Source organism: Nansenia antarctica, assembly GCF_963989245.1.
Source record: "Nansenia antarctica genome assembly, chromosome: 9".
NCBI lineage: Eukaryota > Metazoa > Chordata > Actinopteri > Argentiniformes > Microstomatidae > Nansenia > Nansenia antarctica.
Genome location: NC_137679.1, coordinates 6687915 through 6714456, shown reverse-complemented (window position 1 = coordinate 6714456; position 26542 = coordinate 6687915). Strand labels below are relative to the sequence as shown.

At 44.7% G+C, this 26542-nt stretch overlaps 1 pseudogene across 1 annotated transcript; it reads right to left on the bottom strand.

Moving 5' to 3' along the window:
* Positions 1-6466: 6466 nt before the first annotated feature.
* On the bottom strand, positions 6467-24907 carry LOC308165265 (small ribosomal subunit protein uS2-like; annotated as a pseudogene). Its single transcript, XR_013938044.1, has 8 exons — positions 24847-24907; positions 23697-23868; positions 22470-22588; positions 21272-21517; positions 8015-8141; positions 7171-7339; positions 6776-6820; positions 6467-6650 (listed from the first exon to the last, which is right to left on the bottom strand). The product of XR_013938044.1 is annotated as a small ribosomal subunit protein uS2-like (transcript).
* Between the last annotated feature and the right edge of the window lie 1635 nt (positions 24908-26542).

Here is a 26542-nt window from a genome sequence, read left to right as displayed (position 1 = left end):
GAAACATTTATGAGTCTTACAACAACTCGTGCGTGTAAACAGCCGGTAAACGGATTTCTCTTTTAGCCCGTCGCCGGTGCCTTTAATCCCGTAAACGTATCCTAATCGAAAACGGAACATCATCAGCGACGACTGTGGATTATTGCATTTACTGCTGTTCTCTGATTCTTGTTCTTATACCAGTGCTCAGTATAGAGTATTTTAAATGAACATTCGTAATGTATGTCTCTGATGTTCATGGTCAACTAAATCAGCCTATTTTGTGAAACAAATATAATGTTCCCGCTAATGGGTTAACCGAGCAGCCTCGCACCTAACGTGCAAGCACCTAGCTTCGAACTATTCATAGCAATATGCGGGGGGCAAAAATAATCTATTGCCTCTAAAATCACCACGAACAGAACGGCGGAGATACGGGTAAACACGGCTCATGTTCTGTCATCAAAGGTAAGAGTTTGTTTTCTTTAACTCAGCTGATAGCATTAGGCTACCTTGCTGTTGTTGTTTACCGAATGCTCCATCTGACTGTCACACTGTGATTTTACTTGTGTAAACAGTTAATGAGTAACGTTAGCCGGTTTTGTGCGTGTACTCTCACGTAGGCCTACTTCGTATTGATCTTTCTGTGTGTGTGTGTGTGTGTGTGTGTGTGTGTGTGTGTGATGCGCGTTCCCCATGTTCTGCTGCAGCTGTAGGATATACAGTATTGGTATTTGATCACCTTCTATATAAAATCACCTGCTCGGCTTTAATGACTTAACCGCTATTTAACCTTTGGGTTGTGTTCATGTTTGCCCCCCCATCCTTGGTGTTCCCGGTCTAATTAGACCGGTCTGATTAACTGCTTCATATCTCCAAAACTACATGGTCAAATTTGCTAAATTTGGTACATGGTGAAAGCTGAGACCTGTGAGATGTTAAAAAATGAACATAAATATGACCAAATTACTGTAATGTGACTAAATACACAGTAGAAATGTAATATTTCATTTCCGTTTTTGAGAATTTCAAATAAGAAGGCCAGTTACACCCTGAAACTCTATATATCTCTGCCAAACAACACATTGGATCAGTTCTTCAACATCTCAACATATACTGTGCAACATTTGATGAGTATCTCTCTCCCTCTGGTTGACACCAGCGCAGGGGGAAGTTCAGGCTTGTTCTTCCTCACTGTCCCCACCATGGTGAGCTTGCGTTTCAACAGCTCCTGACCAAGCGCATATGAGGTGAAAAAGTTATTACATGTGATATTATGCCCCTTGAGACCGGCTGTCATGTCCAGCACAACACGCATGCTCAGTTTTTTTTCTGGCCTTCCATCAACAGGTTTTCCCGTGTAGACCTGCATATTCCAGGCATAGCTGCTCCTGGCATCACATGCTGCCCAGATCTTGATTCCATACTTGCCTGGTTTGCTTGGGATGTACTGCTTGAAGGGACAGCGACCTCTGAAACGGACCAGGCGCTCGTCAACTGTCACCTCAGGGCCTGGATTGTACATCAGTGGTAGGCGCTCCACCCACCTGTCCCAAACGTTCCTGATGGCAGCCAGTTTGTCATTTCGCCAGCGGGCAGGTCTTGTATCTCTGTTATCAAATCGGATAACTCTCGACAGGACATGAAACTGCTGTAATGACATAGTGGACCGGAATATAGGCCTCCCGCACTCCGCATCCCACAGACTCTTTGTAGCCTCATTGTTTGACCGATATACTCCTGCTAGAATCAACAGACCTATGTAGGCTTGAAGGTCTACCTGGTCCAGTGGTCTCCATGTGTCCCCAAACACACGCCTCCCCTCCAGGTTTGTCATGTCCAGTACAATTTCCTCAATGGACTCTGATAAAAACAGTTGGAAGCTGGACTTGATGTCATCCACACGAGATACCGCGTTGGTCCTGGTGTCATCCTTATGATGTTTTCCACTCTCGCTCTGCTTGCTCTATCCTGGGAGGATGAATACCAGAGCAAGTTGCCACCCTTGGACTGGAATGTCACCTCAGGTGCCTGTTCTTCAGGTGCCTCTTCCTCAGGGGCCTCTTCCACAGGGGCCTCTTCCTCAGGGGCCTCTTCCTCGCCGTCTGTCTCATAACATTCTGGATCGAAGTCAGGATCGGTGTTGTCTTCCAATTCTGAGACATCCTCCTCTATCTCTGGTTCAACTTCAATCTCCTCTTCATCTGGTTCAAAAATTCGGTCGAGAGCCTCTCTGACAGATAATCGCTTAGACAGCCGCTTACTCATTGTGTTCACAGAGTGAATTCAGAGCAAAGCACAAATAAAGCTTTATATAGGGGGTCTGTGAGAGTTTAGTCTGGAAGGTGTGGTTCACGTGGGGGGATGGGCATATAAGCACGGGAAAGAGAAGGGTTCCCATAACAAACACCTGTTTCATTTGATACATTTCATAAGCACGGGAAAGAGAAGGGTTCCCATAACAAACACCTGTTTCATTTGATACATTTCAGTGTTTGTTATGGGAACCCTTCTCTTTCCCGTGCTTATGTGTCCATCAGAACCATACCTTCCAGAGTTATGGGAACCCTTCTCTTTCACCCCAGGTGAACCACACCTTCCAGACTAAACAATGTTTAGTCTGGAAGGTCTGGTTCGGATGGGCAAATAAGCACGAGAAAGAGAAGGGTTCCCATAACAAACACCTAATTGTTTAGTTTGAAATGTGTCAAACTTTATATATGAGGTATTTGAACAGGTCTGATACATCCTGGAATGTTGTAGCTTGTTACAACTTGTGTTATCCATTAATTTCCTATGGTGGTCATTTTTTACCGGGAACACCACCGATGTTACAAAGTTGACTAAAACCACAAAATTCAATGCCAGTGGTTAGTCAGCAATTGTATATGTTCAAATGCCTAGTGTGGAGGATATCATAAGGCCTTGAGGCAATCAAATGTAAAACACAATATTTATGATTGATGAAAGTTGCTCTCGGTCAGATTTGACCGGGAACACAACCGGAGGGTTAAGAAATTATAATTGTTGCCACCCTGTAGTTTTTGGTGAAACTACGTCCTTGTTTTGAGCGCCAGTGCGCGTTTTATGCGCGTGCACGCGGAAAAAAGATCGCGCGTGCTGCGCGCGCGAAAGATGACCGCTCCGCCACTAATGGGAAAAATCCTGGAGGAAACACTGGCTATCATATAGTAGCTGCATAGTATGGTTAAAATGGCTATGCCAACATGAAGCTATAGCTGACTAGTGAGCCATGCCAACATGAAGCTATAGCTGACTAGTGAGCCATGCCAACATGAAGCTATAGCTGACTAGTGAGCCATGCCAACATAAAGCTATAGCTGACTAGTGAGCCGGCATCAACCGTCCTACTGTTCAAGTGCAAGACGGTGCAAAGGTCAGCATAGCAACGGTGTTCAAAAGACATAGATTAGGCCTACATCAAGCGGTCACTAGCCCGAGACCCCTGGACCCCACATACGTAGTGGTTAGGTCCGCTCAGCCTTAGACCCATATTCCTGTCGTATTTTACAGTACTCGTAGTTCTCACACATCAGCTATGCCAAACTCTGCTCTTTACAATGTATGTTTTTTTAAAATATTTTGTGGTGCTGTGTTGAAGCAATGTATAATTACAATAATTGTATAATACAATAATTTCAATTGTTTTCCCCAGAAACATGGACTTGCTCAACTTCTTTACAGTCCTGAACTTTGCTCTAACTTGCTCTACATCCCAATAATGTTGTCTGGGAGAAAGTATGTGTTGGTGGGCCAAGAAGGTGCAACGGTCGGCATAGCAATAGTGTTCGAAAGACACCAGTCCTCTATTGTGGACTAACCCCAACACCTCCATAAAGACCTTAAATAACCTACTAACCCTAACACCTCCATAAAGACCTTAAATAAGCTACTTCAACACCTCCATATAGACCTTAAATAAGCTAGCCTACTTCAACACCTCCATATAGACCTTAAATAAGCTACTAACCCTAACACCTCCATATAGACCTTAAATAAGCTACTTCAACACCTCCATATAGACCTTAAATAAGCTACTAACCCTAACACCTCCATATAGACCTTAAATAAGCTACTTCAACACCTCCATATAGACCTTAAATAAGCTACTTCAACACCTCCATATAGACCTTAAATAAGCTACTTCAACACCTCCATATAGACCTTAAATAAGCTACGTCAACACCTCCATATAGACCTTAAATAAGCTACTTCAACACCTCCATATAGACCTTAAATAAGCTACTTCAACACCTCCATATAGACCTTAAATAAGCTACTTCAACACCTCCATATAGACCTTAAATAAGCTACTTCAACACCTCCATATAGACCTTAAATAAGCTACTTCAACAGGGCTAACAGGGCCGTACTGATACACACGAAGATGCAATCTGACGATCTGCTATATATGAACTTGCCTCTGCCCAGTTAAAGTTATTCTAGCTAATATATTCGTTCTTCTTACCTGCAATGCGATGCTTCATATATTCAACCTCTGGGAGTATCGAACTGCATAGGTTGTATAAGGAGAATCTAATCAATCATTGATAATATAGAATGAAAACGCTGCTGAGATCATTGAGCGACAATCACACAAACATTGTCGTTTTCTGATGACATCGTCTCTGGGCGTTTTCTGATGACATCATCACTGGGCGTTTTCTGATGACATCACCACTGGGCGTTCGCTTAGTTCAGATTTTTTTCTTTCTTTGAAGGATAGTGTACATACATACACACTGCTCTCTCACCTGGACAAGAAGGGCACCTACGTGAGAATGCTGTTTATTGCCTACATTTACATTTACATGTTTTGCGTTCAGCAGACGCCTTTATCCAAAGCGACTGACAACAAATACGTTTGTCTGAGTAAGTGCCTCGTCTATACTATCAGTCATTGTAAGAAAAAGTAATCTACAGTCTTTTTTAGGACCAGGGGCCACTGGCAGTCATAATGCTATAGAAGAAGGTTCTAGAAGGTTCACCCACGACTGTGTGGCCACACACAGCTCCAAGACCATTATCAAGTCTGCTGAGGACACCACCGACCGTGGTTGATGTCATCAGCAGCCAACAGTGACGAGGCGGGGGCCTACGAGGAGGAGTTTAAACTTTAAACGTCCTGGCAGACTGGTGACAGGATAATAATCTGTCTGAACGTCCTTCAGCAAAACCAAGGAGCTGATGGTGGACCGTGGGGAGCGTCCCGTCTGTCTGCATCTCCACCTGGTATGGCAGCTGCAACGCACATGACTGTACAACCCTGCAGAGTGGTGTCCAGGGCCCAGTCCATCCCAGCCGTCTAGTCTGAGAGATGTAAGAGGAAGGCCAGGAAGGGGAAGATGGTCCTGTTCTCTCTGCTTCCATCTGGCAGACGGCACTGAAGCTTCTGGTCCCAGACCAACAGGTTTCAGAATATCTTCTATATGTTACGGTACTCTGTACACTAGCTCTCCTTTACGTTTGAGTTTAATATGTATATTAAAGTTAATCATTTTAACATTAATATATCATTAATATACATATTACCGTCTAAAATGTAAAGGAGCACTAGTAAAGTACACACACGAATGTACATATTATGTATATTAACTGATATATGATTCACTTACTTGGACAAATGTACTTGTTGTAAGTCACTTTAAGAGACTTACAAGCACATCTGTCTAAAGTAAGTGAATCATCTCTGTGATCATAAGGAAAAATCTGTTATGAGCAGGTGCCGTTGACAGTCATAATGCTAGAAGTTATTTCTTTATTATTAAGAGTAGAAGAACTAGACAGAGGTCTTCAGGAGGGAGGATGACTGCTGCTGTAATAATCCTGTATGTTCTGATTATTTCTACTCTTTTATTATTGTCAGTTTATTTATGTATTATTCTTGTTACATTTTTTATTATAGAGCTGCTCTGCCTCCGGTATTTCGTTGAATTGTATTCAATGTAATGACAAATAAACACAACTTAAATTCCGTTGTTCATTGCATCTCTGAACATCGATAAGAATTGGCCATGTATGTGTTAAGTATATGTTCATGAAATGTAAAGTGACTGCCCAGATCTGAGAACAGTTGAAGCTGGATATTCAAAATAACGTTTAAGACAGCCTTTTCACCTTGCGTTTGGTGCCTTTTTCCTTCAATGTTTTTTCATTTTGTTCATCCATGTCTGTCCATTTAATTGTATTGGTCCAAAATCCACCATTAACACATGCTAATGTGTCCAACTATCAATTCTCAGTCCAAGTTACAGTTTATGTCTAAGATTTCACACATCACCATAAACTGTACAGTGCACATAAATGCAATGGGTTTTAGTAGGCAGTATCCATAGCAACGGGGTCAGTATCGGATAGGTTGTTTTGTTTCTGCTTTTGGACAGGAGAACGCCTTCGTACCCAAACTAAATATAACCGTGACTCCCCCGCCACCACCGCCCCCCATTAACACAGACAAACACCAGGCTCAATAAAGAACCAGCCAACTTTATTGACTTCACAGTTCACAGGTCACAGCTGCTTATGAGTCAGGCCTGGGTTATGACAGACATCAACCTAAGACCAATCAGAAGTGGCTCCGCCCCACTCAGAAGCCTGGGCGGTGGGGGCAGCTGACCAATCCTCAGTGGCTGTCTGGGCACTCCAGTCCTCTGTTGAGACAGGAGTGTGTGTGTGTGTGAACATACAACCAAACTGGAACATGTAAAATAGTAATAAAACAATATAATACCTGTAACTATAATAACGATGATTCATAATGATATAAATAACTTACCGGCAAAGCCTTCAGCAGGGGTTGGGGCCTTGGCTGGGGCAGCAGCTGAGAGCAACAAGAGAAACAGGTTTAGCAAGTGATCAGTTTCATTTCATATTTTCAGTAAAAAAAAAAAAAACATAACAGGTGTCACGACTGACATCCTGCCAGGTTTGATGCATGTTGTTCCGTCACGGATTGAGATTGTACAGCATGTTTAAGACTGCCACCTCACCCACCGGTGACTATCTCACTCTGCCCTTCATCGACAACTCACACAGCCACTAACCAGACCAAGCAAGTGCTTTTTTGAAGGGGTGGCCACTAACAACTGACCTAAAGATCACTAAGACACCCAAGCAACTAGTCCCTCGCGGCGGTGCGACCCCCACAGGGTAACTTACGGGGTTCCTTACCCTCAACGCCCGCAGGGAACTGTTGGATGGGCACGGAGGGGACCTGGACGCCCTCCGACCAGTCGGCCACCTCGGGCTGGGCGAAGTCGGCGGCCGGGGCGGTCCACTCGCCCTGGAAGTCCTCCTTGCCGACGGCCTTCTCTGCCGCGGCCAGCTCCTCCTTCTCGATCTGAAACAGGGACAGGAGGCGGTTAAGGCAACGTGATGCGTTACCCGTGACGACAAGCTTTCCATTAAGACCTCCGGAAACACATACATTATTATTCTCCACTGGAGCTGATCTAATTCAATGTGACGCAGGCGTAATCGCCGTCCTCTGTGGTAAATATAATGCCGACAGACAGAAATACTTTCTGGGGGCAGCATAGCAGCTGGGAACAAGAGTGATCGTATACTTAACCCATTTCATATGTTCAGTTTAAAAACAAACGAACAAACACACACCTGGTGTCACGGCTAACATTCTAAACTCCCAGGTTTGAGTGTTGTTCCATCACGGATTGAGATTGTACAGCATGTATAAGACTGCCACCTCACCCACCAGTGATGAGCTCACTCTGCCCTTCATCGACAACTCACACAGCCACTAACCAGACCAAGCAAGTGCTTTTTTGAAGGAGTGTTTGTGTATGTGGGGGGGGGGGGTTCACCATAGTAGCCCTGCGTGTGTGTGCGTATGTGTACATAGCAGTAGCCCACGTGTGTGTGTGTGCGCGTACATACTCACAGCAGTGTACACACAGCAGTAGCCCAGTTTGTGTGTGTGTGTACAGAGCAGTAGCAGAGTTTGTGTGTGTGTGTGTACACAGCAGTAGGCCAGTTTGTGTATGCGTGGGGGTGTCACCTCCTCGGGGTCTCTGTAGAAGAAGAGGTCAGGCATGACCTCCCAGGGGTGCTCCCTGGAGATGGTGCCCCTCATCCTCAGCACCTCCCTGGCCAGCATCCACCACATCAGCCCCAGAGTGGTGCCCCTGGAACACAGGAGAAACCCTGCACGTTAGCTTACAAGACACACACACAGACGTTTAAATGACAGCCATTTAGCAGACGCTTTTATACAAAGCGACTTGGAATTAAGAGATCTCAGGGAGCCTGGAGTAATGTAGGGCTAAGTGCCTTACTCAAGGGAACACTAGTGGTGGTGTTCCCAGGTCTTACTCAAAGGAACACTAGTGGTGGTGTTCCCAGGTGGGGTTTGAACTCATGACCTTCTGATCACCAGTCCAACTCCACTATCCACTAGGCCACCACTGCCCAGACAAAGGTCATTCACAGGACGCAGAATCACCCTCTGACGTCCATGGTGCGGCAGGCATGTAAACATTCTTCTCCCCCCCCCCTGGCTTCACGCACAATGGAGACAATGGAGGAACGCAACACAGCGGGACAACACTAGGCAGTGTACGGGCAAAATGTTCACATTCTCTCACGCACGGGGAATGCATGCATACAGGCAGGCAGAAAGGCAGGCACACACACACACACATACACACACACACACACACACACACACACAGTGTGAATGCCCCGTGGGGAATGTGCAGCACTATGAGGCTCAGTTATTGTCAGAGCACGTAAACAGAATTAGTGGGTGGGATTAGATGTTACCAATGCCAACCAGAGAGGGTGTGTTGTTTTAAATAATGTTGTTTTGGGAGGGGTGGGGTAATATCATAAAAACACACTCTTATCTACCCCCATTAAAGTACAGGTCATGATGCGTGTTGTGTAAGTGTGGCGCAGGTTACTATTAGGGATGGGACGATTATCGTGTTTATCGTTAATCGCGATAAAAACACCCGCGATAACTTTATCGTGGAGAATTTTAATTAGTTGAATAATCGTCATAATCGTTTTTTTTTTTTTTGGGTGAATTATTATTTTTAAATGACTGGACTTTTTAAATAGGCACTACCTTTTATAAACACTGCTTTGTCTGTCTGTTTTTATTGTATGTATTAATGTATGTGACCTATGCGTGTTTTTTTTGGGGGGGTTAATATTTCACAGTGTTTCACAGAGACATGTACACAACAGGACATAACAACAACAACTAGTATCCGTGGGGGAGGTTATTGTCCCATTAATAGTAGAAAACTAGTTTTGCACTTTGTTATGCAGTACATTGTCCATAAACAGAAAATGTTTAAAAACAAAACAAAAACAAAAAAACAGGGGGGGGAGGAGGCCATGTCACATATCAGAAATAAACAGAAAAGAAAATGACACAACAAATGCCATAATATATGGGGGGATCACCCCCATCGGAGACAGCATCCATGTCTTACAGTCCTAAACACAGCGGCAGCACAACACCAGCACAGTAAATAATATTGTGACCCATACATTGTAGATCTGTTACACATTAGTCTTGTGTACTTTCTTGAGTGTAATCCACCAAACCTTTCATTACAATGGCAGCCAGTCTGGTACCAATATAATCTAAGAACGGAGACCAAATCTTATAGAATGTCTTTATCTTACACTTAGACCTATATGTCAGATATTCCATAGGAATCATATCAAAAATTACCTTGTGCCATCCAGCTATTGTAGGCGGTTTGCAGTCTATCCATTTCAGCAATATATTTTTCCTTGCACAAAAAGTGAGGATACACAGAAGTCTTTTGGAATGCATACTTTTAAGTTGTTTGTCTGGCAACCCAAACAATAGACACATGGGGTCCTTATCCAATGTAACATCTAGAATTAGATGAATTTTATCCACTATACCTTTCCAGTAATCATCTATATATCTACAAGTCCAAACACAATGAACAAAGCTCCCAACCTCGGTAATACACTTTGTACACATTTCCGATTTGTTATGATCCATTTTATGTCTAAGTTGGGGAGTAATTGCAAACGTTGTAGTAGTCTAAATTGCGTTTCCTTCGTCCTATTACAGATTGAGATGTCGTTTGCCGATTGCCATATTAGTGACCAAGTTGCTTCATCAGTATTAATGTTCAGGTCATTATTCCAGTCTTTGGGCGTAAATGCAGGTTTGCCTTTATCATATTTCGAAAGTGCTCTATACCCAAGCCCCAGAATGCCTCTCGTCTTTCCAGCAGAGACTATCTCCTCCAGCGGAGAGGGTTGGTGACAGAGGCCAGTGTCTTTTTGGCTATTTAAAAAACTTCGTATCTGAAGGTATCTGAAAAACTCATTTCGTGGTAGGTCATATTTCTTACATAATTGGTCAAATGAAAGTAGTATTTCCGTATCATATAAATGTCCGATAGTAACCATCCCTTTGCTGTCCAACCGCTTGAAACCCCTATCCGTGGCACCAGGGGAGAAGTCTATGTTGCCCCAAACTGGCGAGAGGGAGGATGTAATAATCGTATGTTATAAATAAATAGTAATATAATTGAGATTTCTCACATTTGCACTTTAACCTATCTTGAAGCTTTCAAGTCTCTAAGCCACAAGGCTAGCACTCAGTTTGATGACAGAAAAGTGTCAGTGTTCAAGTTTTGTTTGACAGTATTTTTTCCCTTTATTTATGCAGTGATACCTTATAATTTATCATTACCTTATTTAAGATTTTATTAAAGATTTTTATTTTTGTCAAGCTGTTTTTAAAATGATGTTAATGTTATTAACATGATTCAATAAAAATACAACAAAATCTAAGTTAAAGTGATTACAGTGTGTTTTATTGGCATTCTAAAAAAAAGTTATTTTATTTTATTTTTTTATTTTTTAATTCTCGCGATAATATCGTGGATCGCGATTATTTTGCCCACGATAATCGTGACATGACATTTTCTAATCGTCCCACCCCTATCTGTGATGTAACAATGACCAAAGTTAGAATTCTTCAGTCATTAAGGATGTCACCATGTGATGTCATAACAGTGTAGAACATGCAGCTGGGGTTCTAGAATCCAGCTGCAGTACACATTTCAGGTTCATTTACCTGTCATTCCTCTGTGAAGAGCTTGATAGATAGATTAGTTATTCGTTCTTCTCACAGTTTTTCTCCAACTCTCGCTATCCGAAAGTCACCGCATGGACACTTGGTAATTAGGCCTCACTAGGCCTGGAAGAATAGAACCAGGCTGCTTTATCTACTCACTTAGCCCAGCAGAGAGACACTATGATGGGCATTGACACTTAGTAATTAGGCCTCACTAGGCCTGGAAGAATAGAACCAGGCTGCTTTAGCTGCACACTTAGCCCAGCAGAGAGACACTATGATGCTCTCACTCTATGCCTCTGCGGAGTCTCGCAAAGAGCGAGAGTTCACTAACGTGTACGTCAAGAACTTTGGGGAGGATATGGACGACCGACGCCTGAAGGAGAGGTTTGAGAGATTCGGACCGGCCCTGAGCGTCCGGGTCATGACTGATGGCGCTGGTAGATCCGTGGGTTTTGGATTCGTCAACTTCGAGAGGCACGAGAACGCCAAGAGGGCCGTCGAGGAGATGAACGGCCAGGAGATAAACGGGAGGCGGGTCTACGTGGGCCGGGCCCAGAAGAGAGGAGAGCGCCAGGCTGTCCTGAAGAGCCAGTTTGAGCAACTGAACCAGGGCCACAGGACCACATACCAGGTGTGTGTTTATGAAGGAAAAAATGTGACAGCTGCTGGTGAAAAGTAGTCAAAGCAACCAGTAGGCAAAGTCATTTTTCAGTTTTTTTTTTTACATGTGCTTAAACTACAGATACGCTTTCGTACGCTTTCGAATGATGTGTCATACAATCACAATCCAGAGAAAAAGCTGTTTAAAGAGTTGGTTGTTTTTCACACCTTCACACAGCCAGCTAATGGGCGGTAACACAACCACTCCTCCTCTAGATTGACAGCTGTCAATATCTGTCAGTGTTAGTCACTGGGTGAGATAGCTACAGCTAACATTATTATGTGTATAAGAAAAAGAAGCTGATAGTCTCGGTAAACATTGCTGATGTATTTGAGGTATAAAAACATCTCACTAAACATGCTCTCTCTCTACCAGCAGGGTGTCAACCTGTACGTGAAGAACTTGCACGACCGCTTGGACGACGACCAACTGCACAAAGAGTTCTCCCGCTTCGGAACCATCACCAGCGCGAAGGTGATGATGACGGAGGAAGGACGCAGCAAGGGATTCGGCTTCGTGTGCTTCTCCTCCCCCGAGGCGGCCACCAAGGCCGTGACCGAGATGAACGGCCGCATCGTGGCCAACAAGCCCCTGTACGTGGCCCTGGCCCAGCGCAAGGAGGAGCGGCAGGCTCTCAGAACCAACCAGAACATGGCACAGAGGATGGCCAGCGTCTGCGCCGTTCCCAACCCAGACTTCCTACCTAACTTACCCTACCAGGTTGCTCCCCCACCTGGACTCTTCATGGCTTCTGCCATTCCACAGACCCAGGACTGTGGAACCGCCCAATACTCCTCAGCTCAGCTGAGACCCACTCATCGCTTGGCTACCTTCGAACCTGAGGCGAAACCTCAGCACTTCCAGAACACGCCCGACGACACCACCACGTCTCCATGGGCTACCGGGCCTCAGACCTTCGAGGCTATGAAGGCCACACCCTCCCAGGTGCCCCGTAGGATGACGTCTCAGCACATAGGTCAGTTTATTTAGTGAAGCAACCCTGCGCATAGCAGGGTTCCCACGGGTCCTTGAAATCCTTGAAAGTTGTTTGTGGATTTGAGAAAAAGAAATCAAGGTCTTAAAAGTTTTGGGAAAATAGACATGGGTCATTGAATGTGCTTGAATTCCCCCCCCCCCCCTCTCTCTCTCTCTCTAAAAAAATAATGTTTTACTCAGCTCGTCAACTACTTCTGTCTCAAACTATGCCGTGTTGAGTCCTTGAATTTGAGGGAATCGAGTCTTGAAAGTCCTTGAAAGGTGCTTGAATGGGATGTTTCAGAAGGTGTGGGGACCCCTGACATAGAGACAAGAGCACTATCCAAACATTTGCCATAAATATCCCTTTGGTTATGCTTATCTTCCCCTCTCAGCTACCCAGGCCTTGAGAAAGCACCCTGCCGTTGCAGATGGTGATCCAGCTATGGCACGGCTGCACGCTGTGCCCCAGAACAAGTCCACAGCTGATGTACACCACCGCCAGCAGCACACGGCTCCCCAGCCACAGGTCCCCGTGCAGCAGCCTGCTGTCCATGTCCAGGACCAGGAGACACTGACTGCCTCCATATTGGCCATGATGGCTACAGTTCCCCATGAGGACCAGAAGCAGATGATAGGTGAGTCTATTTGTTTGTTTCTATGCCAGCAGCACACGGCTCCCCAGCCACAGGTCCCCGTGCAGCAGCCTGCTGTCCATGTCCATGTCCAGGACCAGGAGACACTGATTGCCTCCATACTGGCCATGATGGCTACAGTTCCCCATGAGGAACAGAAGCAGATGATAGGTGAGTCTATTTGTTTGTTTCTATGGATACCCATTAGCTGTTACAGTTACTGTAGAATTTCTACCTCCTGAAATGATGGCTAGGACTGGTGTTATCAAGCGAAAGGTTATTTATATACAAATCTGCTGACATGCACTTGTGATCACTTTCAATTCAATAAAACAAGCTGTTAGATATTCACTTTCATATTCTGGACGGTACAATTCGCATTTCTCAAAAACAACAAACTGTCAACTTCTGTGAGACGTCTTGCTGCAAGGCATTCTGGAACCTGCAGTTCTGAAACCCATTCTTTAACTAATACAACAGAAATGTACTTCTTTTTTTTTAACTACCTTAACGATAAATAATAACTCTTTTAACTGTCAATCAATCATGTAACATATTAATCAATCTCTTTTAACTGTCAATCGATCAGGTAACCTTTAAAGTTACAACAGTTACTGTTACTGATATTTACTCCCCCCTCCCTCCAGGTGAGCGTCTCTTCCCATCCATCCTCAGCATGCACCCCAGCATCGCCCCCGAGGTCACGAGCATGCTGCTGGAGATGGACAACCGTGATCTGCTGCGCCTGCTGGCGTCTCCTGAGGCGCTGCGCTACCAGGTGGATGAAGCGGTCGCTGCGCTGGAGGCCCACTGGGCTGAGGAGGCTGCACAGAAAATTGGCCACTTCCCAGAGTTCCAAGCGGCCCAGAAGAGAAGAGAGCGCCAGGCTGTCCTGAAGAGCCAGTTTGAGCAACTGAACCAGGGCCACAGGACCACATACCAGGTGTGTGTTTATGAAGAAAAAAATGTGACAGCTGCTGGTGAAAAGTAGTCAAAGCAACCAGTAGGCATTTTTCTACTAAACTAAATGTTCTACTAAACTATTTTTCTATGTACTACTAAACTACAGATTGTACGCTTTCGAATGATGTGTCATACAATCCACAATCCAGAGAAAAAGCTGTTTAAAGAGTTGGTTGTTTTTCACACCTTCACACAGCCAGCTAATGGGCGGTAACAATAGCTGGTTAACCCCACCCCCAACCACTCCCCCTCTAGCTGTCAGCTGTCAATATCTGTCAGTGTTAGTCACTGGGTCAGATAGCTACAGCTAACATTATTATGTGTATAAGAAAAATAAGTTGATAGTCTTGGTAAACATTCTTGATGTATTTGAGCAATTCAAAACATCTCACTAAACATGCTCTCTCTCTACCAGCAGGGTGTCAACCTGTACGTGAAGAACTTGCACGACCGCTTGGACGACGACCGACTGCACAAAGAGTTCTCCCGCTTCGGAACCATCACCAGCGCGAAGGTGATGATGACGGAGGAAGGACGCAGCAAAGGCTTCGGCTTCGTGCGCTTCTCCTCCCCCGAGGCGGCCACCAAGGCCGTGACCGAGATGAACGGCCGCATCGTGGCCAACAAGCCCCTGTACGTGGCCCTGGCCCAGCGCAAGGAGGAGCGGCAGGCTCTCAGAACCAACCAGAACATGGCACAGAGGATGGCCAGCGTCTGCGCCATTCCCAACCCAGACTTCCTACCTAACTTACCCTACCAGGTTGCTCCCCCACCTGGACTCTTCATGGCTTCTGCCATTCCACAGACCCAGGACTGTGGAACCGCCCAATACTCCTCAGCTCAGCTGAGACCCACTCATCGCTTGGCTACCTTCGAAGCTATGACACGGCTGCACGCTGTGCCCCAGAACAAGTCCACAGCTGGTGTACACCACCGCCAGCAGCACACGGCTCCCCAGCCACAGGTCCCCGTGCAGCAGCCTGCTGTCCATGTCCATGTCCAGGACCAGGAGACACTGACTGCCTCCATACTGGCCATGATGGCTACAGTTCCCCATGAGGACCAGAAGCAGATGATAGGCGAGTCTATTTGTTTGTTTCTATGGATACCCATTAGCTGTTACAGTTACTGTAGAATTTCTACCTCCTGAAATGATGGCTAGGACTGGTGTTATCAAGCGAAAGGTTATTTATATACAAATCTGCTGACATGCACTTGTGATCACTTTCAATTCAATAAAACAAGCTGTTAGATATTCACTTTCATATTCTGGACGGTACAATTCGCATTTCTCAAAAACAACAAACTGTCAACTTCTGTGAGACGTCTTGCTGCAAGGCATTCTGGAACCTGCAGTTCTGAAACCCATTCTTTAACTAATACAACAGAAATGTACTTCTTTTTTTTAAACTACCTTAACGATAAATAATAACTCTTTTAACTGTCAATCAATCATGTAACATATTAACCAATCTCTTTTAACTGTCAATCGATCAGGTAACCTTTAAAGTTACAACAGTTACTGTTACTGATATGTACTCCCCCCCTCCCTCCAGGTGAGCGTCTCTTCCCATCCATCCTCAGCATGCACCCCAGCATCGCCCCCAAGGTCACGGGCATGCTGCTGGAGATGGACAACCGTGATCTGCTGCGCCTGCTGGCGTCTCCTGAGGCGCTGCGCTACCAGGTGGATGAAGCGGTCGCTACGCTGGAGGCCCACTGGGCTGAGGAGGCTGTTCAGAAAATTGGCCACTTCCCAGAGTTCCAAGCGGCTAACGCATAAAAAAGGAGACCCGGACTATGAAACAATACCGATTCACCGATGAAATAAAATGTTAGCATTGAAAAAAAAACGATTACGAAATGAATAAATTATTTCATTAGGAAATTAAATTGATGGACTCGGCTGTGTCTAGAAAAGGGTAAACTGGACCTTGACGATAAAAGTAAAAACCCTGGTTGGACTAGATCAGGGGTGTCCAAACTTTTTTCACAGAGGGCCACATACAGAAAAATATACTCAAGGCTGGGCCACTCACTAGAGGTGAGGTATCGCCTCACCTCTAATGTATTAAAGTTATTCAAATGTAGGTAAAGTATGCTTGATACCTGAATATGCTTAAAGAAAAACAGCCCATATCATAACTTTCCATTAAATGTTTTTTTCTTTTTTTTATAAAGACGGCTCATTCTCAAAACAGCAGCCTCAGATTGCTTCTTAGTCAGAGTGATAGAGCTTGTCCCCATATTCAGCATCAACATCAGATAGGAACACTTGAAATATTATCTGTGGTAGAGCCCTCGTGCTCTAATTATGTTGATAGTTTTCACAACTGTGTTCATCACATCATTAAGCTGGACTGCCTTGGCACAGAGGGCTTCTTGGTGGATGATGAGTGTACAGGGTTTTTTCTGGCTCAAAATTAGGCGGAGGTGGTACCAGTGGTGTTTGACATCGGGGGGGACCCATGAAGCAGGGCTGTCTGGGGGTCCTTAAACATCAAACACTTAATTTCTTGCATTCTGGTGAATTGATATGCACCAATTTGTGCCCTTTCTGCATCAATTTATGGTGGAAATGTCATTATTTATGTAAAGGAAAACACAATATTCAGGCACCAGATGACCATTCAAAATATAATGTAATATAATGCAATATAAGGCTCTCAGGCATTCTGTACTTTCAAATATGTATTCTCCTTGAGCAGTCAACATCAACTATCAGCTATTTCGCTAGCGAAAACGAAAGCTAACTTATTTGCGAAACAGCGCCCCCGCCACCACGTCGGCGCAATGCCGCAATTGCAGTTAGAAATGACAGAATAATTATATTTTTAGAATCTGTTTTGGGCCAATTAAAAACGGACCATGGGCCGCAGTTGGCCCGCGGGCCGTAGTTTGGACACCCCTGGACTAGATAGACCAACAACAAGGCCTCCTAAGTGGTAACTGGACTGCACTTATACAGCGCCTTTATCCAAAGTGCTTTACAACGGCCTCTCATTCACCCATTCACACACCAACGGCGGCAAGCTACCATGCAAGGTCGCCGGCCCGCTCACTCACTGGGAGCAATTTGGGGTTCAGTGTCTTGCCCAAGGACGCTTCGACATGTGCCCAGCCGGGGACTCGAACCGCCGATCTGCCAACCTTGCGATCATTAGACGGCGGCTCTACCTCCTGACTCCTGGTGAATGAACTACTAAACCCCTCAAAAAAAGTTTGGAAACGTTATTTCAGTCGATTCTTGCTCCCCTTTAATAATACCAATTGGTATTGTATTTTATATCGTTGGAAAGCCTGATTAGTCACCTTTACAACGAGGTACAACTTGTAAGGATCATGCATTCGTGGAATGAGTTACACAGCTAAAGGTGTGGGTAGCGGCCCAAAATGTTTTTGCCAAAAACGACTAGATCATTAGACAGCTGTACTTTTATGGCCCGGCGATCAGCTATGCACCGCCAGGGAGTGTGTGAAGTGTGCGCTCCCGCAGGCACCTGGAGACATTGTCTTGTCAAGGTAAACACAATAAATTACATTTAATTAAAACTCGGCTGTTAAAATGCAAAAGGAAACAGTTGGAGTTTGTTTTAGGGGCCATGGCTTTGAATGATATCTTGTAGAAATCGTATTGCAATGGAAGATGGAAGCTGTAGCGTTTTGCCTCTTTGTGAACTACATGTCTCCCGATTAGGGATGGGACGATTATCGTGTTTATCGTTAATCGCGATAAAAACACCCGCGATAACTTTATCGTGGAGAATTTTAATTAGTTGAATAATCGTCATAATCGTTTATTTTTTATTTTTATTTATTTATTTTTATTTTATTTTAAATTACTGGACTTTTTAAATAGGCACTACATTTTATAAACACTGCTTTGTCTGACTGGTGGTCCCCAGCTGATGACCCAGTTAGGCCCACATAGGTGTTCAGTGAGGTGTCACAGCACACCTGTTCTAAAGGCACTGTTGGAGGTGCGTCAGGCAGCAATGCCCAGCAGGAGTACCATCACCTGTATCATGATTTGATCTGTCTGTTTTTATTGTATGTATTAATGTATGTGACCTATGTGTGTTTTTTTTGTTGTTGTTAATATTTTTATTGAGTTTCACGTACACAACAGGACATAACAACAACAACTAGTATCCGTGGGGGAGGTTATTGTCCCATTAATAGTAGAAAACTAGTTTTGCACTTTGTTATGCAGTACATTGTCCATAAACAATAACAGAAAATGTTCTTTCTCTTTCTTTTTTTTTTTACAAACAAAAAACAAAAAACAAAGACAAACAAAACAAAACAAAAACAAAAAAACAGGGGGGGAGGAGGCCATGTCACATATCAGAAATAAACAGAAAAGAAAATGACAACAAATGCCATAATATATGGGGGGATCACCCCCATCGGAGACAGCATCCATGTCTTACAGTCCTAAACACAGCGGCAGCACAACACCAGCACAGTAAATAATATTGTGACCCATACATTGTAGATCTGTTACACATTAGTCTTGTGTACTTTCTTGAGTGTAATCCACCAAACCTTTCATTACAATGGCAGCCAGTCTGGTACCAATATAATCTAAGAACGGAGACCAAATCTTATAGAATGTCTTTATCTTACACTTATGTCAGATATTCCATAGGAATCATATCAAAAATTACCTTGTGCCATCCAGCTATTGTAGGCGGTTTGCAGTCTATCCATTTCAGCAATATATTTTTCCTTGCACAAAAAGTGAGGATACACAGAAGTCTTTTGGAATGCATACTTTTAAGTTGTTTGTCTGGCAACCCAAACAATAGACACATGGGGTCCTTATCCAATGTAACATCTAGAATTAGATGAATTGTATCCACTATACCTTTCCAGTAATCATCTATATATCTACAAGTCCAAACACAATGAACAAAGCTCCCAACCTCGGTAATACACTTTGTACACATTTCCGATTTGTTATGATCCATTTTATGTCTAAGTTGGGGAGTAATCTGCAAACGTTGTAGTAGTCTAAATTGCGTTTCCTTCGTCCTATTACAGATTGAGATGTCGTTTGCCGATTGCCATATTAGTGACCAAGTTGCTGCATCAGTATTAATGTTCAGGTCATTATTCCAGTCTTTGGGCGTAAATGCAGGTTTGCCTTTATCATATTTCGAAAGTGCTCTATACCCAAGCCCCAGAATGCCTCTCGTCTTTCCAGCAGAGACTATCTCCTCCAGCGGAGAGGGTTGGTGACAGAGGCCAGTGTCTTTTTGGCTATTTAAAAAACTTCGTATCTGAAGGTATCTGAAAAACTCATTTCGTGGTAGGTCATATTTCTTACATAATTGGTCAAATGAAAGTAGTATTTCCGTATCATATAAATGTCCGATAGTAACCATCCCTTTGCTGTCCCACCGCTTGAAACCCCTATCCGTGGCACCAGGGGAGAAGTCTATGTTGCCCCAAACTGGCGAGAGGGAGGATGTAATAATCGTATGTTATAAATAAATAGTAATATAATTGAGATTTCTCACATGAGCCGCGCGCGAATATCCTCACAGAAATTTGTCTCGCGCGATTGTTCAGCCTGCATGGGTAACGTGACTGTCAAGTCAGCCTTGTCAGTCAATCACTAACGTATGCTAGCCTTCTCACCATGTCTGCATCGGCCCCGTGTCCATTGCCTCACCTTTCCAGGGTTGCACGCAGGCTTCTATGCATACCTGCAACTAGTGTTCCTTCAGAGAGAGTGTTTAGTGCCAGTGGGCACATACTCACACCTCTCCGAGCACAGCTAAAGGCAGAAAAAGTGAACATTTTGTTGACATTTTTGCACTTTAACCTATCTTGAAGCTTTCAAGTCTCTAAGCCACAAGGCTAGCACTCAGTTTGATGACAGAAAAGTGTCAGTGTTCAAGTTTTGTTTGACAGTATTTTTTTCCTTTATTTATGCAGTGATACCTTATAATTTATCATTACCTTATTTAAGATTTTATTAAAGATTTTTATTTTTGTCAAGATGTTTTTAAAATGATGTTAATGTTATTAACATGATTCAATAAAAATACAACAAAATCTAAGTTAAAGTGATTACAGTGTGTTTTATTGGCATTCTAAAAAAAAGTTTTTTTTTTTTTTTTTTTTTTTAATTCTCGCGATAATATCGTGGATCGCGATTATTTTGCCCACGATAATCGTGACATGACATTTTCTAATCGTCCCACCCCTAGTTACTATCAAACTCCAGTCATTGGGCGGGAAGCCCTTCTGGTGTTAGCGAATCCTGGCCGAGTCTCTCTGGCACACTTCCGACACCCGAACACCGACCACACGGTGCCAGGCTTTAAATGTGTGCTGTACGGACTACAACTCCCATTATGCAACTCACGGGAGAGTAGAAGGTTTTATTACATCCTCCCAACATTTAAACAGGCCCTCAAAACTCACCTCTTCAAGCTCGCCTTCATTAGTTAACCCTCCCCCCTCCCATGTGTCCCCAGCACTACCTTAATTAGGCCCCTATACTTTCTTTTATTTATTTCTTGTTTATTTGTATTATTACTACTCAATCTTTTCAGTTTGTAAAGCTTATTTGAGTGTCTAGAAAAGCGCTATATAAGTCTAATGTATTATGACATTATCATTGATCTGCCAGGCAATCAACTTGTCAGTCAATTGTTGGAATTTGGTCTTTTTTTGCTCTAGGGTCAGCCATAGTCAGCACCCCTACAGCAATTAGGGGTTAACTGCCTTGCTCAAAGGCACATGCAGTTCCTTCCTAGTAGCCAGGTTAAGCTTGGAAACAACAATAGATAAGTCACACTTGTTTGTGTTTCTTTGCGTGAACATCAGGGATCATTCAACTGTTCCTCAGCAGTATTGAGTGTCTGAGTTTCTGAGTGTCTGTGAGTTTCTGAGTTTCTGAGTTTCTGAGTGTCAGTGTCATACCTTGTTGTTGCAGGGGATGGCGATGTCCACGTATCTGAGCGGGGAGTCGGTGTTGCACAGAGCGATGGTGGGGATGTTGACGTAGGACGCCTCCGTCAGGGGCTGGTGGTCGGCCCGGGGGTCCGTCACGATCAGGAGGCGGGGCTCGCGGAACGCCGCCTGGATCTGATTGGTGAACGTCCCCGGGGTGAAGCGACCGTGGAAGGTGGTGGCGCCGGTGGCGGACGCGAACTTCAGCACAGCCCTCTGGGAAGAACAAGGAGAGAAGAAGAATTAATAATAATAATAATAATAGTTTTGTTGCCATGCAATCAACTTGTCAGTCAATTGTTGTTTTGCTCTAGGCACAGGGTCAGCCATAGTCGGTGTTCCTGGAGCAATCAGGGGTTAAGTGCCTTGCTCAAGGGCACACGCAGCTCCCTCCTGAGGCGGGGATCGAGCCAGCGACCTTCCGGTTGCTAGCCGGCCTCTCTAACCTCTAGGCTACTGCTGCTCCCGTAATGTGTGTTAAAGTTACAGCGAGGTTAGGACAACATGAATAACAGCCCTGGGAGACCAAGACGACAGAAGATAGTTAGGCAGCAGGTAGACCAGAGCCCAGTTCTTCCTAGGGGGGATGGGGGCGTGTGCACGAACTACATTGCGTTGTCAGTACTTGGTGGTCTGTACTCCGACAATACAGTTGAATCTTTTATTAGGACTAATATGCATATGTTTTGATCATTTCCATCTGTAATATATACAATTCACCTTGCCTCGACTAGGCGTCCGTCACATAGCCAACGATGGCATTGTGGGCAGGTCAATGGTGACATGTTGTTGTGGCGCAGGTTACTATCAAACTCCAGTCATTGGGCGGGAAGCCCTTCTGGTGTTAGCGAATCCTGGCCGAGTCTCTCTGGCACACTTCCGACACCCGAACACCGACCACACGGTGCCAGGCTTTAAATGTGTGCTGCCCCGTCAATTACAAAAGGGACGCCGGCCGGCTTCACGGGCGCAGTTTAAGACTAATCCGAGACTAAACGGCATCCTCAGTGGAGATCCTCCACTGCAAATGTGATTTAATCCTGGACTAGGCTTAAGCCTCGTCTGTGAAACCAGCTCTGGATATGTTCCATATAAAAGACTTACGTCATCTTCAGCTACATGCGTCCTCCTGACTGCGTCCTGGCTAGGTTAACGCAGAGCGCCTCACCTGGCCAGTGTTCCTGGAGGAGATGACACACACGTCGGCGGGGTTCTCGATGGCCACGATGGCCCGGGCCGCCAACAGGAGCTTCTCCCAGGTCTTCTTCAGGTTGATGATGAACACACCTGGGAAGGACCAACGACGAAGGCGTCAAGTCAACTGTTTATGATGAATGTGTTACTAATATAATTATGACAAAAAAGAAATACATTCGCAGTGGCGTCTAGATTGTCTAATAACAAATGAACATTAAGGTTGCAGACTGATTGTGCATCGTTCATGCTTAAGTATACATGTTAGGGTACATGTGGGGAAAACGGTTTATGTTGGCATTTCCGGGGACAGGGCAGCATAAAACATTGACTTGGTACATGCTGGCATGTCTAACCCTAACCCTACCCCTAACACCTAACCCTACCACCCTAGCACCTAACCCTAATTTTCCCACATGTACCGTATTCCCACATGTACCGCAACACATACATTCCATCACACCCTTCATGCTTTTTTTAATCTAGCGGTGGCCTACTGGATAGTAAATTGGACTGGTGATCAGAAGGTCGTGAGGTCAAACGACACCACCACTAATGTGCCCTTGAGTAAGGCACTTAGCCCTAAGTTACTCCCGGGAGACTAATTGTAAATCGCTTTGGATAAAAGCATCTGCTAAATTGCATTTTACATTTTTCTTTTTAAAAGGATAGTGAGCAAGATGTCATTACTCGTGCCGATTTCCTTTATGAGCTCCAGAATGACCAGTTCTATGTAGTTCAAGCTGATCCAACAATACGACAGAAGCATATTTCATCCCAACTACCGTTGTAACATATAAAACAGACTAACAATATTCTGTGCAAGAACTGGTGCCATGACTAACATCCTGCCAGGTTTGAATGTTGTTCCATCACGGATTGAGATTGTACAGCATGTGTAAGACTGCCATCTCACCCACCAGTGATGATTTCACTCTGCCCTTCATCGACAACTCACACAGCCACTGACCAGACCAAACAAGTGCTTTTTTGAAGGGGTGGACCTACACTGTTCGTGTTCATTCATCTAAACTGTTCAAGGTTGTCGTTACAACTATTCTTCATACTGACATACACAACTGCATTCCTGTAACGTTGTTGAATCCATAACAGGTAGAAAACGACTGTACTTCGCTCCAGGTCGCAGGGTAACTCATCTGAGGGACGGCCGGGGAGATCTCCCATTCATTACTCTACTCACCATCGGTCTTCCTCTTGTAGACGTAGTGCTCCATCTGGAAGTCCATGTTGGTGCCTCCCAGATGGATCCCTGCTGCCAGGAACTTGAGCACATCCTCCTCCTTCATCTGAAGGACATCTAGACCTCCGGACATCGTTACCACTTTTCCTGCGTTACGAATTTAACGGAAAAGCTGGTAGGGGGGGGGGAGAGGAGGGGAGAGAATTTAGGCAAAGTATTAATCGCTGAGTCACTGACTTCCATTGGAATTGAATGTACTGCTGTCTTGTTAGTTGTGTATGCCTAGTGTTGTCTCAGTATGTCGCAAACAGCAGTGTTTCCTCTATATGCATTGATTCGTGGCGGGCCGCAGAAGCATATTTCATCCTAACTACCTTTGTAACCAATAAAACAGACTACAACAATATTCTGTGCAAGAACTGGTGCCATGACTAACATCCTGCCAGGTTCGAGTGTTGTTCCATCACGGATTGAGATTGTACAGCATGTTAAGACTGCCACCTCACCCACCAGCGATGATCTCACTCTGCCCTTCATCGACAACTCACACAGCCACTAACCAGACCATGCGAGTGCTTTTTTGAAGGGGTGGACCTACACTGTTCATTCATCTTAAACTGACCATCCCGCCACTGATGTGAAAAATCCTGGAGGAAACACTGAACAGTAAATGCTCTGGCTACGCGCAGCTGAATAGTATGAATGATCGGAGTTAGTGCTGTTCCCTGTCTAGAAGATAATGCCAGTCATAGTGGTTACTACCTAATGTGAAACCTGCAGCACTGGGATTACACATGCTGCGCAATCATGCTGCACGATCTCAATCCGTACCGTATGATCACGCTAGAATGGAGTGTAAACATCACAAATCACACTGTCAATGTTGAAACACATCATTAGGCAATCCGTTAATGCGGATCGCCTAACAGACGCGATCCGCCAGCCTAGGTGCAGCAAGCAACGAGCATGGACGGCATGGCTTCAAGGCCTAGTTTAGAGTCTCATCTACCATTGAAATTAACCGATTCTGCTGCTTTAATTCGGCTGATATTGTTGACAGCCAATGCAAAGCCTCCTAACAGTCTGTATTAGTGCATTAATAATGGTCTATGCTGTGTTATTACAAGAAAATGCACAAAGTGTATCTCACCACGAGACAACGCCGTATGGAGTTCTGTTCCTCACGGTAAAAAGAGTTCGAGCAGTGGAAGTGACGTGCTGATATACTGAACGATCCTCCAATCGCATTGCGTTTCCGCCGCCGGAAATGGAGATGTAGGTGCAAGGTCCTAAAATAGCCAGTAGATGGCAGTCTAACACAGCTAAGGCTGTGCATGATAGGAAGTTGCCACCTGAGTCAATTTAGGCCAGATATGATCTTTTTTTTTAAAATATTATTGGATGATCAGATGTTTAGGAGCAGTAATTGGCATCTCTGCTTCCAGAAATCATATGCACGCTATCCAAAGGGAAATACCAGACGTGAAAATGAGGCCGATTATTGTAATTAATTTGATATGGGCCAGCTAAACCTGTCAAATGTTGGGTTTTTTGCCATGGCCAGGAAATATATCGTCGTGTAACCTACCTACCCTTCTTCTGTCCTTTGGGTGCTACTTGAAAGGCTGCGAGAGAGAATGTCACTAAGATTGTTTTCCTCTGAAGATGTTAGTTAGAGGCTTTGAATATTTAGGTTTTAGTTGCATCAATAGAGATGCAAATTAAGAATTTTTTCCAAAATATGGATAGGCTACATGTAAAACCCTGCACTGCTTTGGGATTAAACCGATGCTGGCCACGTCACATGTAGAGGATTAGCACACTCAGGAGAAGGAGAAGGGACATGCAAATGAGAACCTTGTGTGAACGATTGGAAACATTCTCCAATCTCCACTGGAATACTGTTTTCCACAAAGCGCACACATGAAACCAACTGTGTGTGTGTGTCATTGTGTCTGCCCCGAAAAATCAGTATTTCAAGGAGGCGTTTGCCCTAATTTGAAAGGCATCCTTACAGGGATGTGCTGTAGTGGTTAGATAACGAACACGTGGGGAAACCATGAACACCATGGATAGAATAGATGGGTAGACCCTGAACACCATGGATAGAATAGATGGGTAGACCCTGAACACCATGGATAACCCTAAGGTGGATAACTGTAAATAACACTGACAAGAAAAGGTCAATAAATCTTATAATAAAAAAGGTGAATACAATGAGTTTACCCTCCACTACATCCTCTGCTCTCCACTAAAGAGACACTTGACAGTCTCAGAATGTGAGAGTGAGGTCACTAATTGGCACAATTGGCACAACCTTAAGGCCAATGCACACAGCGTGCGATTTTGTCGCACGACAACATTCGATTCTCAGCCTGCCTGGTCCGACTTTGGTGGAGTGAATTGAGAATCGAATGTTGTCGTGCGACAATATCGCATCGCACGCCGTGTGCCTTGTCTCATTCAAAACAATGGAATCGAATTCGCGGTGCGACAAAATCGTGACAATAGTGACAATGTCCTTGTGACATCATCAGGCAGACAGCCTAACCGTCAGGGTTGTGTGACTGTTGTCACTCTTCCTCTTCACATTGACCCGTCAGTGGTGGTCCAAGGACACAGGCTCTGTCACCCTCTGTCGTGTCACGGTAGCACTGGGGAGGCCAGGAGAGGGGGGGGGGGTGAGAGGAGGGGAGATGAGGAGGGGAGCTGAGGAGAGGATGGGAGATGAGGAGAGGATGGGAGATGAGGAGAGGATGAGGGAGTGGGGGAGGGGAGCTGAGGATGGGAGATAAGAAGGGTAGTGGAGAGCAGGAAGGGAGGGATGGAGAGATGAGGAGGGAAGG